This window comes from Schistocerca nitens, chromosome 11 (assembly GCF_023898315.1).
Source record: "Schistocerca nitens isolate TAMUIC-IGC-003100 chromosome 11, iqSchNite1.1, whole genome shotgun sequence".
NCBI lineage: Eukaryota > Metazoa > Arthropoda > Insecta > Orthoptera > Acrididae > Schistocerca > Schistocerca nitens.
In genome coordinates this window covers 145263486-145282482 of record NC_064624.1, presented here as the reverse complement: position 1 = coordinate 145282482, position 18997 = coordinate 145263486, and the positions used below count along the sequence as shown (strand labels likewise).

Below are 18997 nucleotides of genomic sequence, written 5' to 3'. Positions count from 1 at the left end.
ACAAGATTTGTAAATAAAGTGCCCAACGTTGGCAAATAGCATCATTTCACAATGACTGTTAAGAAATATGAAAAGATAAATGATTCAATACGAGGCTAAGATGTTACACTACCACGTGTACAAAAATCAGATTTTTTAGCCGCATACTTTCTTCAAAATCGGTTGGAAAGCGTTACGAAACGAAGAAGTCACGTGAAACGAAAAGTAGACTTTTTCTTTTTTCACGGCGTACGTAACGCTTTTAAGGAAAAAATAAGTTAATAAAACGATGTGGCGAAGACTTGTATACCGCTAAGAATTTTTGAAACATGAAAATCGGAGAAGTGGATTTTCCCCCATTTCGCCGTCCCGGCGCGGCGCGCAATGCGAACGCAGCCCAACTTCTCCATCGCTATCGCGCAGTGGCGGTGTTGACTGTTTTCTGCCACTGGTGTACTTTACATACGACCAGAATCTCTTTGGGTTTTCTACCGTGTTTTGAGACAATGTTTCATTGTGGAAACTATTAAAAGCATCTAGCATTGACGTCCGCACTATTTCGAGCTTCCGTGAAACTTAGCCAGTCCTCGAGATTTTGCGTTCCTCTGAATTTGGCATGCGTTTTTCGTTGCTTATGCAACATTGATCTCACGTGTTTTGTGTACCATGGTGGATCAGTCCCGTCTCTTAACTTAGGTGGTATGAATCTATTGCTGTCGATACTGTATCTTTGAATTTGAGCCATATCTGGTCTACACTTACATAAATAGCTTGGGAGGAATGGAGACTCACTCTTAGGAAGGCATCAAGCGAATTTTTATCTGCTGTTTTAAATCGATATATTTTGCGTTTATTTTTAATGGTTTTGGTTGATACGGTTTTGAGCCATATATGGCAATTAACTCATACGTCAGCAATTTTGAGAAAAATGCACATCTTGCAGTTTACAATTACATATCACACGAAAATTTCTCGTTTTTATTGCAAGTATACATTCTTAGAGATATTTTATAAAAGATTGTTAAAGATTGTTGAAGATAAAACATTACGTAATTAAATTTTCTGGAGAAAAATAAAAAGTCAAGTACTCTGTTTGAATATGCCCATTGTTTTGTAGGACAGATGTGGTTTCACATGAGCCAGAGTGATAAATGTTGCAGAAAGATGGAAGACAATTTTGACGGCGTCGAGCACGCTGTAAAAATGAAGCATTTTTAGAGTTGTGATCTTAACACTGCAGTCTGAACCCGGCAGAATTGATATGGAGCCAAGTTAAGGTATTTGTCGCGAGAAATAAGACATTACGCTGTCAAACGTACTGCAACTAATGCGCGAAGCTTTGTGACACGTCGCTGCCAAACGATGGCAAACTGCAGAACAGCACTTCACGAAAGAGGAGGAGGAGGAAATGTGGACATTTTTCTGGCTTGGGGTTCTGTCTCTGATAGACTCGTTATCAACGTAGCTGTGCTGAAGTGTGTTCAGCGGTGTCCGATGTGGAAGGAGTTCAGAGATTACCAGACAACTGACTCCGATACCTTCAGTGGCTTACGTATTTTACTACAGTGTGCTTTTACGCCACGCACAGCTCATGTAGAAAAATTACCCTCGTTAGTCACGAATTTTCATCACTCCTGCTTTTAATTAAAATACTATGTTCGCTAATATCGATGACATGTTAAATTTTCCGTCCGGTCACCTAAGGAGAAAACACCCGAGTTTTACCATATATTATTTCCTTCTGTTTAAAAATTCACATCCACAGCTGTGTTGTCCTCTGCTCGTCTCTTTCTACGTCTGAACTGCCTCTGCTCACACCAGTGCACGTTAGCTGGACCACTCGCCCGGCCAGCGCTGTCAAAGCTAAACGCGCCGGTAAAGCTGTTGTCCCGTATTACAGCACAAGTCGATACGCACAGCATAAAACGAACCCTCATCATCGTACTTGATTGCACTTGTGACCGCTTGGTTTCCGCTCCACCTGAAACTAAATCCAATGAGGTTCCAGCAAACGCGGAAGAGTACATAGTGTAATGTTTACATGAAGTTTATTGTGATGGACGGACTATGGTCCCATGTCCAGATTTGCAATATACTCAGCGCACTTTTCCGCATATATCATGCCTTCCAAATTAAAACCTAACACTGCTAGGGCACAACCACGTACCGTAAAACAAGACTCCCCACCGAGTGTCCTAGCGATGCCACACACTGGTTTTGACCTGTGTCGTGATTTCACGGGACTCTCTCTCTACTCCCAGTGCAGAGCCAGAACACAACACTGACGTTTGTTTCCCTCCCCCATTGTTGCTTGGAAGGCAGGGTGTGCTGACACTATTCTGCAGCTGCGACTGAAAGGGCAGTTTGTGATTTGGTGAAGTGTATGAATGTGCTGTGATGGAAACAAACTAAATAGTCCTTGTTACTACACGTATTTTACGCATACTGCATTTTGGTGAGTGGTTTATCCGGCATTTTCGTCGTCGGTCAAAGAAGATCGGCAGCGGTAGCAACAGGTGCGGTATTTTATTATTCCTAGTGTGGACACATCTTGTGGAGTACTGGTCCGTATTTCCTTTCACGAAATTCGTGCAGCAAGAATCGTCATGTGCTGTTAAATGTGCATTCAGTCTGCATCGGAAGACAATATCTTTACTATTCACTCTTTAGGTGTCTCTGATCATCTGATCTTCTGATGCAAATCTGTAAAGTGTTATATGGAACCGAGAGTTCAAATGATGGTTCACTCATCAGTATGAAAATGAACAGACAGTAATAAATATGTCATCGGGATGGAAATTTCATTTTTAGCTACGTAATGCATACGAAGTTGTACGGAGAATTTTTCCGTCATTTAGACGTCAATAACTTTTCTCATGACTTCAGTTCTATCGTTTTGTGTTTGTTGGGAAACAGCAGTCTTAGTAGACGCCAGGTTATATTCAGTTTCCGCGAAGCGTAAGTGGTGCATTTCGGAGTCATTATTTATTAAATTGCACACCACGAAACTCTGTGATACATTTTAGGGTACATAGGTATTGGAAAACTGAAACGCCCTTTGCAAGTGTGCAGTCCAGGCATGCAGTACGGAGCATTGCACAGCGTCTCCAGTACTTGGAGCTGGAACAACGGTTCTGCTCGCTTGGTCGGCTGTGTTCCTGTGCAGACAAACAAAGGAAATGGCGGAAGACCAGACTTGATGTGGGCCGTCAAGACTGGTTAAAAAAAAAGAAACTTATCCCACGGTTACTCCGTGAGTTGACGACATTTGCACGTGACTGTTATAATTATTTATGCATGGAAAAAGTTGTCATTTGTCATGGCTGCTACTGGATATGAGGTCCTAAGTTCCGTATTATCAAACAGCACCGTTTCAAGGCAACAGTACATGGAAGATACGTAAAAACACGTCACTTTCTTTCGGAGGTGTTATAATCAGACGTCATAAGGACATATCGGCTGCTAAAGCCTTCATTACATTCAGTTTACGGTGCGGGGGCTGATCTTCCAGCGGTTGATTGTGAGGCAGCGGTTGTAAGCGTTGAGTCACAGAGCAGAGGGTGGCTACGGAGGTGACTCGCGTCACAGAGTAACATATAGTAACATATACAGAGAGGAAGCCCCCCCTAAACCACTGTCCCGGGGGTGTGCTCGTAGTTCCGTTAGACGACAGTAGATGTCAGGCGTGTCGCCTGGTTAGTTTCGGAAGATCACGCTAGAGACGCTTCGGCAACGGCCTCCCTGACGTCAAGGGTAGCGTGGTGGGGTGACAGAGGGGTGAGACCGAGAGAGCGTAGCCGCATCTGTGAGGGCAACAACAAGCAATACTATTATAGAAAATTTGGGCCAACGCTTTCGGCGAGCGCTTCCGCGTGACGTCACTGTCGAGAAGAGACGATTTTTCACGTTCGTGCATGGCCGTATTCCGCTTAAACCACCATTAATTTGCTAAACTGAAGGGCGATGTAGTAAAGATATGAGTTCGATTGAAACTTACCTACACAGGGACTTACTGCTTCCTACGGCAATGAAATTATCATATTGTCTTTCTAGTAATGACAGATGTATAACTACGTATTTTGGATCACCTTGACATATACATTCTATTGGTTAACATTTTCTATGAGATAAGTTATAACTTGGCATCCTTCAGTCGTTATTAAGTATTACACATTTTTAATAGTACAGGAAACGCAACAATCATAAGAGCTTTCAGTTTCTAAACGCAGTTTCGTCAAAATCAGCAATAGTGTATAACATTTTTTTCGTGCAGATATTAAGTAGAAAGGAAACGATATAATTCCATTTACTTGTCATTTCTGCGTTTGATGATCCTGAAGCTTCAGTATTGATCGCCGTACTTCAACAATTCAACAACAAATTAAATACCTTAATCCCATCTGGAATGAACTGCGGAAGCTCTCCATGTGTGTGCTCCTCTCTGCAGCTGTTTAGCCCTCATTGTCTTTGCCGACGTGTTAGGTGCCTTATCCGGATGTAGGCACAGTAATGATCTTAGTGTAAATTGCGGAGATCTCTTGAGAAATAGTTTGAAGCTTTCGATTAAAAGTTTTGGCAGGTTTTTATTCACATCTGCTTCTTTACACAGAGAGCTGCGTTTGAAGAGACGATTAAGCTAGGACGAGATAGTTCCTCAGTTGCTGCAGAGCTTATAGGACCTTTTGATATTACTATTATCTTGTCACTATGATGTCCAAGTGATTGCTCTATGGAGTCGGATCTGGAAGAAATACATCCAGTGATGTATTTTTGCGTCTCTTTCGTGGCCAGCAGTATACAGACTGCTTCCAGGCTCCATATTAACCACATGCAATAACAACCTGTACCTTTCAAATAACTTCCGGGAATTCAGCCAGATAACACTTTCAGCGACCGCCGATATTTCGGCGGGAGAACACCCCGCGATTTTCAAGGCAAACTGCTGAAAGTGTTTCCTGGCTGAATTCCCGGAAGTTATTTGAAAGTTGTATACGCCAGGAGAAACTCAGGTCTCACAACCTGTACCTGGCTATGTGGTCCGTATACGGCGTCACTTTCTTAGTCGTAGCATATGCCAATCATTTCATCAAATTCTCAACACACAAATTTTCTGCTTCACTTAAGCTTGTTTTTTGCTTACTCGTGAAGTGCTTTTAGCAAAACTTTTGTGTACTTTAGTCGTCAGCACTGTGTAGATACTTAATGCTTTGCATTACTTCCTCTCTTTGCTTAACGCGTGAAACAGTAACGCGTGAAACAGTAATAGCGGATAACAATATACTGAGAACGAAAAGCAAATTAAACACTGAATTGTTTTCTCTCAATGGTGATAATTCTTCATTAAGTTTTTTTCATTTCATCCTCGATAATACCTTTCTCTCATTCCATGCTTTGATCTACTTTTTCTAGCATGTTAAGTGCACGTTTACGAGTTTCACGAGCTTATAGAATTTGCAGTCGGCTTTCAAACCTATTTTGGTTGAAGTTTCTTTATTTCAGCTTGTAGATACTGTAAACAAACGTCCTCTCTAAAGTTTTTGCTACAGGCAGTAGCATTTTTAATGTTAATGCTGTCACTACTGCTACAGAGCTGAACCCACTGAGCAAATGTTTCAGGAATTCGAGGGAACTTATGACAAGTAATACTACTGCCTTTTAGTCTTCTGATTACAGTTTTCACACACAGCCGTAGGACAATTCGGCATTATTAATGTCAAACATAATGAACAAAATCAAAAGAAGACAAAAATAAACAGCAACAACATGAAACTTTATCGCTTCAACACGTAACAGTGCGCGCGAACCGTGCCGAGCTTCTCGACGGTGACGTATTGCGCAGATCGGAGCAGTTCTGCGCAGACACTATGGGCCCTACCTGAGGCAGCAAAGCCTGAGACAAGTTCTTCACAGTACGTGAAGACAGACCTTTTGAAATAAGCAATGTTGGAAAATACTTCTAACAAATAATGGAAAGGAGCGCCGCAACAAAATTTTGCGCTTCTCCGCTGTGCGCAATTTTGGCTGTAGCAGCTGGCTTATTCTCTAATAGGGAGCCGTGATGAGCCAATATTCATAGCTAGGTTTTATGCCGAAAACTGGCCTTCTATAACAGACGTTACAACATAGTGTCACAAGACAATTATGTTACATAATTCTGCATACAGCTGCAACTGGCAGCAGTAACATGTGTTGCAATTAATGATATCTACTTTATCCTCATTTCATAGGACATAGGAAATGAATAAAAACGCCGACCAGTCACATAAGGATCAATAATCTGCTTGAATACGATTACACAAATAATCGCTCCTTTAGTCAGCTCATGCCGATTCATAGAATGATTTTAGGTTCGGTTTGTTACGAAGAGTGCGTTTATCGTTGCAAATGACTGAGTTAGGTGTCTGGGCATTTAACTAATGTCTCAGAACTGGATGGTGCCCTGTGCCGGCATTTGAGGGGAAGTGGTGGTGGGGATTTCCACTGCCACGGCCTCGTGTGCAGTTACCTGCTGCCCGCTGTCCGAGCAGCTTCGCACCCCAGCGCCATCCCGTGTCATCTGACAGAACTGCTGTAATCCCCCCGTCCCGCACCCCTGTCCGCGTCAACAGGCCCTTACGGAGGTTGCCTGTCTGTATATCTTTGTCTGTGCTCGCGTCCTACCATCTCACCTTCACGTTTGTAAAGGTTCTGGGACTTCTTTATTACGTTAATTGCAGTTAGTTCTTAAATATTATTTTGTACATACAGTAGTTCCCTCTGTCTGGAGGTGTGCGTATCAGGTCTGGGTTGTCGTTGTCAATAATTTTCAAATCTACATATTAAGTGTGAAACTCGCAAATGCGAATAAATATTCACACGTTGATCATCTGGCAAAGCAAATTACCGTTCAAAATAAAAAGCATAGAACTGACTGACACATTTGCAACAGAATAAAAAGGTAGCGTAGTCTCAACTATACATAAAATGTAGCCATATGTAAAGTGTAAAAAAGACAATTTACGGGCTAGTTTTTCTAGGCCACGTCTTTCCCAGATAAACGTCCATTTTACTACAACAAATGTTACCGATAGTGACGTGTTTTCGAGATGTGCTAGCTGGTGTTAGTGTTTCGAAACGGCATTACTCACTGGACACAATGTAAACGAGCTGATGGTTTACTTCGCCTGTTAGAATAGCTGCCCGCTTTTTCTGACAACGGACCAACTCCACACATCAGCTTTCAGAGCCATCGGTGGAAATATTGTGGCTATGTCAGGCCAATACAGGTGACTTCTTCTTTATCGTCCGAGCGTGTTGATACCGCAGACGTGAGGGATGTCTTGCTGCAATCCGTAATGACAAATGAGAAAGGCTCCTAAGAACACGCCCTGTCTCTAAGCACTGCAGCGCCACCACACAGAGGTCGGCATTGAGCCAAACAAGGACTCGCTCTGCTCAGTTAGTGACCTGCGATGAAGCAGTCCTCATCTAGTTAGGACACGAGTGCTATTAAAGTCTCAGATGGAACTGTTTTGTAAATGTTGTACTTATACTGTAAGGGATCAGTTTGTAATTGTGTGCATCAAGTGATGCTTTATTGTTCGAAGACAGTCATAAATATTCGGATCATCCGTGTGGCAAAGGACTGTATAAAGTTAAGTAAATCTTATCGTTCTTGTAATAAAGTGAACTAATGTTTCATATGTTGTAGTTTCAAGCATACATCTCCTAGGGCAATCAAAGAGCATACAGCTATGCCTGAACGACTGTAGTTTCTCCTGGTAGTAACAACTTCTTTAGCCACCTAAACATCCCAAGACAAAGGGGAATAGCGATTAAGCAGTGGAAAAGAGTGACTTCATTACCGCCGAAAAAGGTGAAGAGCCAGCATTGGGCAAGGTGCTGGTGGTTTTTTTATGGTTGGGAGAATTGAGGGAGGGTCTGCCAAGGCGGTTTGTTAACAGATTATGCTTGTAAAAGGGAACACCGTCACAGGAGCAGTCTACTCAAATCTCCCGACTAAGCATCGTGGAAAGTTGTCCAAGGAGGCGGGTTCCTACACACACCTACAGCAGTATCCGACAAGCCACCTAACGGTGTGTGGCCGAGGGTACTTCTGATACCACTAATTCACCCGCTCCCCCATTCCTTGTTCCACTCACGAATGGCGCGTGGGAAGATTGATTGTCGGTATGTGTCTGTATCAGCTCTGATGTCTCGAATTTTCTCGCCGTGGTCATTTCACGAGATGTGGCTGTACGTAGGAGGAAGTAATATCTTGATCGACTCTTCCCGGAAAGCGCTCTCTCTCTCAATTTAAATATTAAATCATTCAACGAAGCATAACGGCTCTCTTGTAAAATACCTACTGTTGGATTAGTTGAGCACCTCTGTAACGCTCTCGCGCCGACTAAACGATCCTATGACGAAACGTGAAGCTCTTTCTCGGATCATCTCTATCTCTTATCAGTACCATCTGTTAAGGATCCCAGGTTGATGAACACCACCAAGAATCGGTTGAACAAGCGCCTTGTAAGCCACTCCCAACACTTTAATCTCTCCCTTATCCACAGCCCGATCCACACGAATGCAGAACTTCTGTCTTCAAAATGACGTCGCGTTTGCAGAAACTCCTGTTGCCCTTAACACAGCTGCAAGGTCAGACCACATCGCTATCTCTGCGGAAGACGAAATATTAATAGTAACCTCAGACTTTTTTCAGATCCAGTTATCTATGATGTATTGTCTGAAAGAAGCTGCATAAATATTCAGTCAGATCTTGATAAGATTTCGTAGCGGTGGAAAGACGGCAACTTGATTTAAATGTTCATAAATGTAAAAATGTGCCTCCAGAAATCTAAAAAGTAGTATTCTATGACTATAATATCATCGAGTCACTGTTGGAATCGGCCGACACATAAAAAGTACCTGGTATGAGATGGAATGACGACCTACGCTTAGTTGTGGGTAAAGCAGGTGACAGACTTCCGTTTACTGGTAGAATACTGGGGAAGAGCAGTCAGCATACGGTGGACTTTGCTTACAAACCACTCGTACCACCGGTTCCAGATTTTGCTCAAGTCTGTGGGACCCGTACCAAATAGGACTAACAAGGGATACTGAACGTATACACAGAACGGCAGCACGAATAGTCACAGGTTTCTCTCACCCGTGGGAGTGTAACAGAGTTACGCAATGAACTGAACTTCCAGACTTGTAAAGACAGACCCAAACTATCCCGGAAAGTCTGTTAAAGTTTCAAGAAGCTGCTTTAGATGGTGATGTTAGGAATATACTACAACCCCCTACGTATCGCTTACATAGAGATCGTGAAGACAAGATTAGAATAATTACTACACGTACAAAGGCATTCAGTCATTCTCTCCATTCGTGAATGGAACAGGAAGAAACATTAATAACTGGTGCAGTGGGACGTACTCTCTGCCACGGTCGTTTGCAGAGTATATAGATGCAGATGTAGATGCAGAAGATGATGTTTAGCATCGTATTATCACAGCGTCTTTCGTAGTTTCGGGCCATTCTCGTTCTAATTTTCTTCTGTTTTTTCATCGCAGTGCATCTTAATTTTCGTTTCACCACAGACGCAGGAATTCTGCTGTAGATTTCTTCTGCACTTTCTTGAGCCGGCTATTCATCCACAGTTGTTCCTACCTGTACTTTAGTCGATTCCAAGTTGAGCTCCCATTTATCTCTGTCAGAATTATCTAATTTCGTTCCTCGTTTCAACTCGCAAGTACTTTGGATTTCTAAAATTTTTAATGATTCCAGTTTAAGTGGTCTGCCTGTATGTATTTATCATTCGCTTAAGGTTTCTGTGCAGGTTCTGTATCTGGAACATCGAGCGTTTCCGTAACTGTACTTCCCACTTGCAAAACTCCTACCATTTTTTTCTCACCGAAGTGTCTAAGTAATGCCCGTACTTGGATTTCCTATGTTGTCAATCAACCTTGACATTTGTATTCATTGCGTCCACCGGAAGATAATGGCGTATTTACAGCTACACGTGCAAACTGAGGCAGTCTGTTAGTGGTAGATGAGTGGAACTCAGACATCTGACGATAGTGAAATGACATTCTTTGAAGCCGAGACATTGAAGTTTCGCGACGGATCACAGTGGAATCCTCTTTTTCACAAGTGTTAGGACATTCTTAAAGTAGTTTGAATAGTTACTGGGAGTTCTTTCAGAAGCAAATGGGTTCGTTTTACCGGCGATGATCTTTCTAGAGTTGACAAACTTTTTCAGAATTGCCGTTTTTATACAAAGCATCATCAGGAAAAGAAGGGTGAAGTACGAATAAAGCTTCGTAACTATATTTTCCACGTCCACTGGTAACAGGTCTGCTGAAATTTCGATACCGTTACATCTGGCGGCTGCCGTGTAGCTCACACAGACTGTTTCTTCTCAAACTCCCTGCGGGTTGAAGAAAACGTTAAATTATCCTTCGTGATGAAGTGCGCTAACTGAAAGGTGAACCTCGCACCGCTTCACACTAAATTGTGGGACACACTGCGAGGGTAATCGTGTGGCTAACTTTGTTCAAAAATAAACAAAATAAAAATCCAAGTGCGGCGTTCACAGATCTGTTTACTACAGTAGTGCGACACACTTCGAATTACACCCGAAAATATCGGCGTTCAAGCGTTCGCACGGCTTTTAAGTACAAAACATTGTGAGCATTTCAAATCAAAATGCCTGGATGTGAGAACGTACTGTTGTAATCTTAAACTAGTGTAAACTCTAATGCAGTCCTCGCTAGTAACATTCTGTATTACGTAGCTTATAATTTTATAATCAGTTTGGCGTTTTAATTAACGAAAATAGAAAATTTTTATTTTTGATTTCTAATCGGATGAAAACACTTCTAATCACAAGAAGTTAAAATCCGGTGCAAAAAAGTGCGAGTTTTCAAATTTTAAATGAAATACAAGCTGATTGCTCGACATTGAGTTGTACTGTTGGTGTACACTACAGTTTCTTCCTGAGGGTGTTTTTGTTCTGTCGTTGCAACTACAAAAATGCGTGACTTTTTTCACCAGACGCGTTTCGCTTTGTTGACGAAAAACATTATCAGCTGTACCTTAGTAAAGCGAAACGTGTCCGGTGAAAAAATCACGCATTTTTGTAGTTGCAACGACAGAACAAAAATACACTCGAGAATTATGAAGCAACTACGGACACTACGGCCACACAAATGAAGAATTTATAGTTTCTTCATTTCAAAATAAGTAATTTTTCAGTTTACTACAAAATTTTAATTAATTACGAAGTTCCTTATTTTGGCGCTATTAGTAAATAAAAAACAAGTATTAATGGCGCTCGGGAATCTTGAAATTCTATTTTTTGCAGTGTTCTTTAGAACTGAATCGTAGTTCATCAGGAAACTGATTTCCGAAGACTGATTTTGAAACCCTGTAAGTGTGTGGAGAGTCAGAGGGCAGAGCAGAGCGGCTGGTGAGGCCGCCTGGAGAGACTCGGTGGAGCCCTGGAGAGCCGTCTGTGTCGCGAAGCGCGGCCGGACAGCTCAGCCTGGAAGTAAATTTGACGGAGAAGGGGAGGGTCCAGTTCGAATCTTGGCTCTGGGGCACGACGTCTCGTCGCACAGACTTAATTTGTGGCTGTCGTCTTCTTGTAGCAAGAAAGACGACTGACTAAATTTTTCGGAACGCTAACTGCGCGGCAGATGTGTCGCCACGAGAGAGCGGCAGCAGAGCCAGCGGCACGGATTGAGGGGGAGCAGGCGCTCCGTACCCAGGACGTGGTTCCGGTGGACGTATTCCTGAAACACACAAAAACATTCCATTACGAGGTACATAATATTTAAATCAGAACAATTACGTCAGCGTAACGAATGTAAACACAACAATTTGCAATAAACCTGTCACGAGTACTCACGACGGCCACTTTCACCCAGAAGCCATACTTCCCCAGTCATCGCATCTTTCAGAGCGATTCTTGGGTAGGTGCCTTACCAGGATAATTTCTTCTCATACTTTTTTATTTAGTCTTATTCCTTCCAGGCCGTCATCGTAAGATTCCGATCTCGCCGTTTCTCCTCTTACAAAGATTGTTCTTAAAATATGACTCAATGGCCTTGTGGAACCTTTACATAGACATCGAAACATACGGTTGATGACAATCTTACCACCGATATACGGGTATACAGAATATTTTATACCAGGCGAGGGTGTTCCAGCCTTGTGACTGCCTACGCTCTTATCTTCGCTTCCAATGTTACCGGCACGTAGTGGCGTTTCCCGGACCACACTTGACCTTCCCGTACTGGATCTGTGCAATACGCTTTTGCATTACACGTATCTGGCGCAGATCCATTTTCCGGTGTTTAAGTTAGAATTTCCATCACTCTTCTTTTTAATTACACTACTATGTTAGCTAAGAACGAGAGAATGCTAAGCATTCTGCTCGGTCAGCCAAGAAGCGTGCGGTATTGCTGGAATAGTGCCGAACATTACTTCATTCTCTTCAAAAATTAAATGACATTCTAAGCTACGTATATTGTCTGCTCGTCCCTTCTCACGATTTAACTGCAACGTTCAGATTACGGCAGGTTAGTTGGACCAGCTCGCTGGACAGTGTTGTACAAGTTAGATCCGCAGCTAAAGCTGTGGTCCCGTATTACCGCTCAGCCGACGTAGCGGCAACGCACAGCGCAAAACGTATCCTTACTGTACTGCAGTCAGCTCGGCTGCCGCTCCTCGTCAAACTAAACTCGGTGAGATTCCAGCAAAAGCGGAATAATACACAGTGTAATGTTTACATCCGGTTTATTCTCATGCTGGTCGTAGAATAACGGCCAGCTAATGTATTTGATACTGTAAATTCCAGAGCTTCTCATGGCAGTCTGGTTCACTTAAAGAGCGAAACCGGGCAACAAAACATACTCAGTGCGACCGGTGGCTGTCGTCAGAAACTTGCACAGCCGTTCCAGACACACGGCTGGTCGCTGCTGAGCCGACGAACATCGGAGCACCGGCAGTGGGGACCCGGCGGCAACCAGACGGCGGCGCTTTGCTGTTCCCGCCAGCAGACCCAGCTGCAGGCGAGGCCGGCCGGAGTTGCCGTCTGCACACACTGAACAGTTCTCGGCCTCTTTTCCGACACGAGGAAGCGGGGTATTTGCGGAAATTGCGATAAAAAACGGGACACTAGGCAAAAAAAAACATATTCTGCATATATGACTGCATTGCTTTACCAACATACATAAAAACTAAACTTCATACACATAAAGACACATTCTAACAATGCGCTTCAAAACATGATTGTAACGCCACTGCTTCATTTCATAATTCATTGTTTTTCCAGAAAATGATTACAATTGAAAATACTGAGAAGATGATAGAACGATTTCTGACAAATGAACGATAATGTAGACATCAAAAATACGCAAACAGTTCAGCTACTGTACGGCGTGCACTGCTAGTAACTTGGTACTTGTCAGAATACCTAACAGCTTTCGAAAGCTCTGACTAGGTTAGTAGCAGATTGCAGAAATCTTTGCAGGTGAGATCTTCATAACGAGTCTCAACTATTACAATTGCTTCAACAGTTTGTCGTAAAACGGTTTCTCCTAACAATCCAAAAGGAATTCACAGTTGAAAATGCTCTTTCCACAACAGCATTTGTGCCTGGTAAAGCACGAGCAAACCTCACATGCGTCTCTATACTTTTACATGAAGTACCTGTACTTTAAAGTGTATGGAATACATCACACCATCTCTCAAGAGTTTCCAAATTAGTTTTTTCCCATTCCTCAAGTTTCTGGGATACAAGTTTGTGCAGGCATCCTGTCTCAACTGAAATGTTGCACATCACTCTACTGTCTTATGAATTTCAGACAATTTAAAAGTTGAGCCCAAGAAACGGAAATTTTTAGTGTTACCCAATGAAACTATTTCAGAGAATGAAACACACAAGTTCCCTTCTCTAAATAAGTCACAAAAGTGTCATAAAACAAATTGATAACTGGCTCGTACCGGACTGAAAATGCCTTCCTTTACCCAGTTAATTAAAATCGAAAAAATAACTGAATACCAAGTTTCCTGACAACGATTTTTCTTTAAGCAGCTCTCTCTTCACCTGAATGTGTAACCGAAATCGTGGTTGTTTCAAACTTTTGGATTGAATCTCAAAATATTTTCATTAGCTTTGTGTGAAATGAGGGCAAAGACGTGTCCGTGGATTCTCACAAAATTTGCACCAATGTGAGACACCTATCCTGAGACAGAAAATAAGATTTCAGAGGTTTATACAGATCAGTAACTCTTGTGACTCCCGGCAACAATGACAACCATCTAGTGTTAATACTACGTAGAACTTGTTTGTATTCAGTATCAACGAAATCACAGAAGTATTTCAGTTTCTCCACACGCTGAGTGTAAATGTGAAAATACTGGAAAAATTTAATTAGCTGTCGTTTCTGTGTGAGTGGGAAGAATTTCTGCACTCGACCTCCGCTCTGTACCACGTGGACAACATAATGGATGCCTTCAGTGCTCATCTCGAGAACGCTGTTCAGTTTGCAATAAACATTGTTTGTTCCTGCAATCTTGTGCCTATCAACGTTGAAATTACAATTATATGCACGAAATGTGACAATCTCGTAAACTATATTTTTCTTTTTTAAAATACCCAGACTACAGCTAGCTAATAATGCTACCGGTTCTCCGCCATTGTTGATAAGAGAGATTCTGTTGCGCTGACCAACTTTCTGAACGAATGAATTATCCAGCTAGAATCGGTACCAGCTTTCAGGTTTTGTCATTTGATGCGTCAGCCATCACAGGCAGATACTTTGCATCTTCAAATCCTGACTCAACTTAACACACTGCGTAAGGCCATAAAACGTTCACTAAGATGGACTCCCATTGTGTCCCAGAACATAAGCGTTTCTTCTCAAACAGGTCTCTGATGACAAGAACCATGCAGTCCTTTAACAGAAAATACGTGTAAGTACGTGTATGTTTTGCGGTAACGGTGCTTTTATGTTCGCCTGTTTGTAGTTCATTCGTACTAACAAAGCAAGTTACACTGTCAGTTCCCGAACAAACTGCCAACAGGTGCTTCATTGTCTTCGTGTGATGCGTTATATCGGCAAGCCTTGCATGTTTATTCAGTGGAAAAAACTGAACGACGCAGCACACATTTTACCTTCGCATAGTCGTGGTTTCCTTCAAAAACGCGAACTCGTCTTCCATGGATTTGGAGGAAGACGACTCTCGTTTCCCCACAACGGACAACAGAGAATGGAGCGCACTGAAGCAAGTTTGCCGAATCTAGTGTTGAAACTGCCGCCTGCTTCTCGTTGTTCTCTCAAACAGTCCGAAGACATCGTGTCGGTCGCATCTTCTGCAAATGTATGTCATCTACCAGTGAATAGCTAGTTCGTAACTGCAAGTACAATTGCACGTTGATAGCCCTGTAACGTTCTTTAACGAAAACTTGTTACATCCGTCCGTTATTTCTGCAGTAGTAAATGATGGATACGAATCGCGAAGCTCACGCTTGAGTCACTTTCACCGAGCGTGATGACCGGAAATCTTCTGTTCACACCTCTCCTCATCCTGTGACCAAAATACAGCTTCTGTATTCCATCTTTGAATTCTAGGCAAAGCAAGACTCCCGAAAATCTTTAAAAAAAACATGTGTGTCATGCGAAATTGATGTAGAAATAATTAAAAGCAGAAAATGAAACAAAATGTCACTTCTGATTACGAAAAAGCGGGGCATTTTGCCTCCCATTGGATAGTCAACGGGACACAGAACGAAAAAATGGCCATTCCCATTAAAGACGGAGCTTCTGGTGACGCTAGCCTAGGTCCTAGTGTGTACATGCCTTAAAATGGCTTCTACATGCGACACCTCATCGGAAAGACGAAAACCGAATTTCGCAAACTGCTTTTCGGTCTCGTGGTTACATGTTAAGGCCTGAAACGCATTTTCTGCCCACGGCACCAGGATAAGAGCTGTTACAGTATCTGATTTAGTCTGTGCAACTGCTATTCCTATGCACGTAGACGAGGTGTAAATAGTTGGTCTAATATTTCTACTTGTCCTTCACTGTACAAAAAGCCGCTCTGTCCATATTACCTGAAAGTTTTTCAAAATAAGAAGAAACCTCTCAGCCCAAGCACGTTTGAAAACCGGATGCGTTTACATGGAAGCGAAAATAGATTGCGGAATTGGAAAACAGGCAACTAGAAGCGGTTTACAAAAATCGATTAAGGCTTTATATAACCACCCAGAAGCGGTATCGGGAAGTCGATATAAGAAAGCCGTTTTTTGGAACGCCATGCGAAGGGGGTGTGTGGTGCCAGCTGTATAGCGCGGTACGAGATAAACGGACTGAGGCGGTGGAGGAGGAGGAGGCAGGCGGCCCGGCAGTGCCGACACCGACACCTTCGCTCTGCTGAAGGCTTTCCTCGCCTGCCGCGCGAGCTGGCAACGCCGCCCCGTGACGTCAGAGCTGGGTGGGGGCAGCCACGCGCCCCGGCTGTCGGTGCGGCCCAGTTGTGACGCAGCAGCCGTACGGAGAGCAGTGCGCCGCCAGAGCATCTCTTCTCCGCGAGAGTTCCAGACGAAGGTAAGGCGGGCAGCTGGCCTGTGCTGTAATTTCAGGGAGCTGTGGGTGTTGTTCTGCACGCTTTTGTCTGGTTTGTCGCCTAACTCACGGCAGACCTGCTCCTAATCCATTGTCGTACTTTGATTACTAAATAGAATTGTTGCCAACAAACGAATGGCGAATAGCGTGTTAAATTACCCTGTCGAGTGTTTAATAATTCGCTGCTTGTTATTTGCCGTAATACTGCAGTCATCTGATCGTTGAAAGCTTCCATTAGAATAATGTGGAACGAACGGAAAATAGCGCCACATTCCGTCGGGCATTGTTTCTATGTGCCTGTAGTCCCTCGCAGGTATACGTTCTGGGTGTTGACAAATTTTTAAATTCAGATAAATGTGATAGCTCGAAATTAATAACGTCTGCTATGTAACAGCTATGCTCATCAACACATTCATCAGCAGCTGTCCATAATAATAATAATAATAATAATAATAATAATAATAATAATAATCACTTCTCTGCAAAGAGGAAGAAATGGTATTGTTGATTTTGTTGTTTTGTCCAAAATTAAGTAGTTTATGGTAAGAACGGAATAATATTTGAGCTTCCACTACCCTCCGTTTCGCGTTTTTTGTGTAACTTTCAGTTTTCGTGGTTTTGTATTTTTTTCGGCAAGGTTCCTAATTCATGTGTTATCTAATAAACGTCTGGGCCGAAAATCCTGTTGGCTTGTCACGCTTGATTTCGTCATTTTCTGTGACAACGGATTTCGTCTTGAATGCCGTAAATTCTTTGCGGCCAACTTTTCCAGGTAATTTTCTTTTCTGTTAGCACTTAATACACGTTCAATAGAGTTCTCGTTGCTACTCCACTAGAAAGCCGATTTCTTCACAGTAGACAGCCAACTCCAGACAGAAACAGCCGTTTGCGTAAATGATTAAATTCAGTTTGTACCATTTGCCGACAAGGTGACTTGACTAGAAGACAAGTGAGGCGCTAAGAGCCGTAACGGCCAAGAGCACTTAGTCTTCGACCCCCAATATTTAAGTGAATATCAGAGAAACCAGTGACAGCTCTCAGTGAGTGTTCAGATATAAGTACAATGTGGCCCTACAGTACAGATAAACTGACCCAACAGATGTCAGAAGCATGAATAAATTCTACTGTCTAACAATGGACGATTAGGTGCTTCATGGTTCTCAGCCCCACAAATGTATTACTGTACGATAAATTCCAAAACATCTCGTTCAGAATCTCAGAAAATGTTTTTTTCCCCCTCTCAGTATAACATACGCTGATGTCCGATCTGATTTTGCTATGTACAGTGTGTGCCTGTGGTGTATGCTGCCGCTAGCGGGATTTATGGCGAACGCAGATAAATTTGCTGCCGGGTGCTACCAAGTGGTGGCATTGACGTAGGAAGTAATTGAGTGGTAAGGGCTAGCAGTGCACGCCGCGAACCGCGGACATTGTTCATCAAACCCTATATATTCGGTCGGTAGGGAATTATACGCCACGCCAGTTGCGCATGTGCAGAAACTTGTATAAGGCCCTTTCCCACCAAAAAACCGCGGGACTGGGCCTCGGTTGCCACGTGCGTCGCTCTTTGCACACGAACCGGTGCCGCGCCGCCAATCACAGACCGCACTGAGCGTGACGTCACTCACACAACCCCGGGCCACACGAACTTTGGCCGAAGCGCTCTGGCGTAGACGCGGCGGCAGGTATGAAACACTTACCATCCGATTTAAAGGAAACGGTTCAGTGAAAAGATTTTATTCTTCTGCGTCTTACGGCCTGATGCCTTTTGTCGGTAAAGAACTGACTCTTCGTCGTGGTTGCGTGCTCCATCGTATTTACGTAAACCATTACACGAATTTTTAATGAGCTTTCAGAAGTGAAAAGCCATTGCGTGGGCTTTGCCTATAGTTCATTTCAGATAATACATTATTGCGTATGAAATACAGTCAACATACCGAAATTGTTTTTAAAGTTGAGAGCAGAGCGGTAGCTATCAGCGTTCTCGAGATACTCAGTGGTTCGTCGGCGGGCCGCCCGCCATGCGGCACGCACTTCGCCCTGCTCCTCGTCAACCACGTGGCTCTTATCGGCCCCAGATTTCCTAAACCGTTCAAGAAATCGAAACTTTCTTTTTTTGCGAATGGTAACTTCTAATGATTCCAATATTTCGTCGGATGATAAATATCCAAAATTTATTTACCTATCGAGATGTGAAGGTAACTACAGTTTTTCAGCATGGATCGATTTAATTTTTTAAACGGCATTTGATAACAAGCGAAATGAGAATTGCAGTGACATGGAACACTTTCATATTTACAATACTCTAACTTGACCTACAGAAACTAATTTGATGGTATGTCATAAGATGTAATTTACTAAGTATGTACAGCTGTTGATCGTTTCCTTTGGTATAATGAATC

At 42.9% G+C, this 18997-nt stretch overlaps 1 protein-coding gene across 2 annotated transcripts in view; it reads left to right on the top strand.

Moving 5' to 3' along the window:
- LOC126213369 (ankyrin-3-like) overlaps positions 1-18997 on the top strand; it is a 107641-nt gene that overhangs the window by 9481 nt on the left and 79163 nt on the right. Inside the window, exon 1 of one of the 2 annotated variants that reach the window (XM_049941067.1) lies at positions 16431-16577. The exons of the other annotated variant lie outside the window; for it this stretch is intronic. The gene's annotated coding sequence lies outside the window, so the exon portion shown is untranslated. Of the gene's footprint in view, positions 1-16430; positions 16578-18997 lie in introns of those variants that run through there. 2 annotated transcript variants of the gene reach the window in all.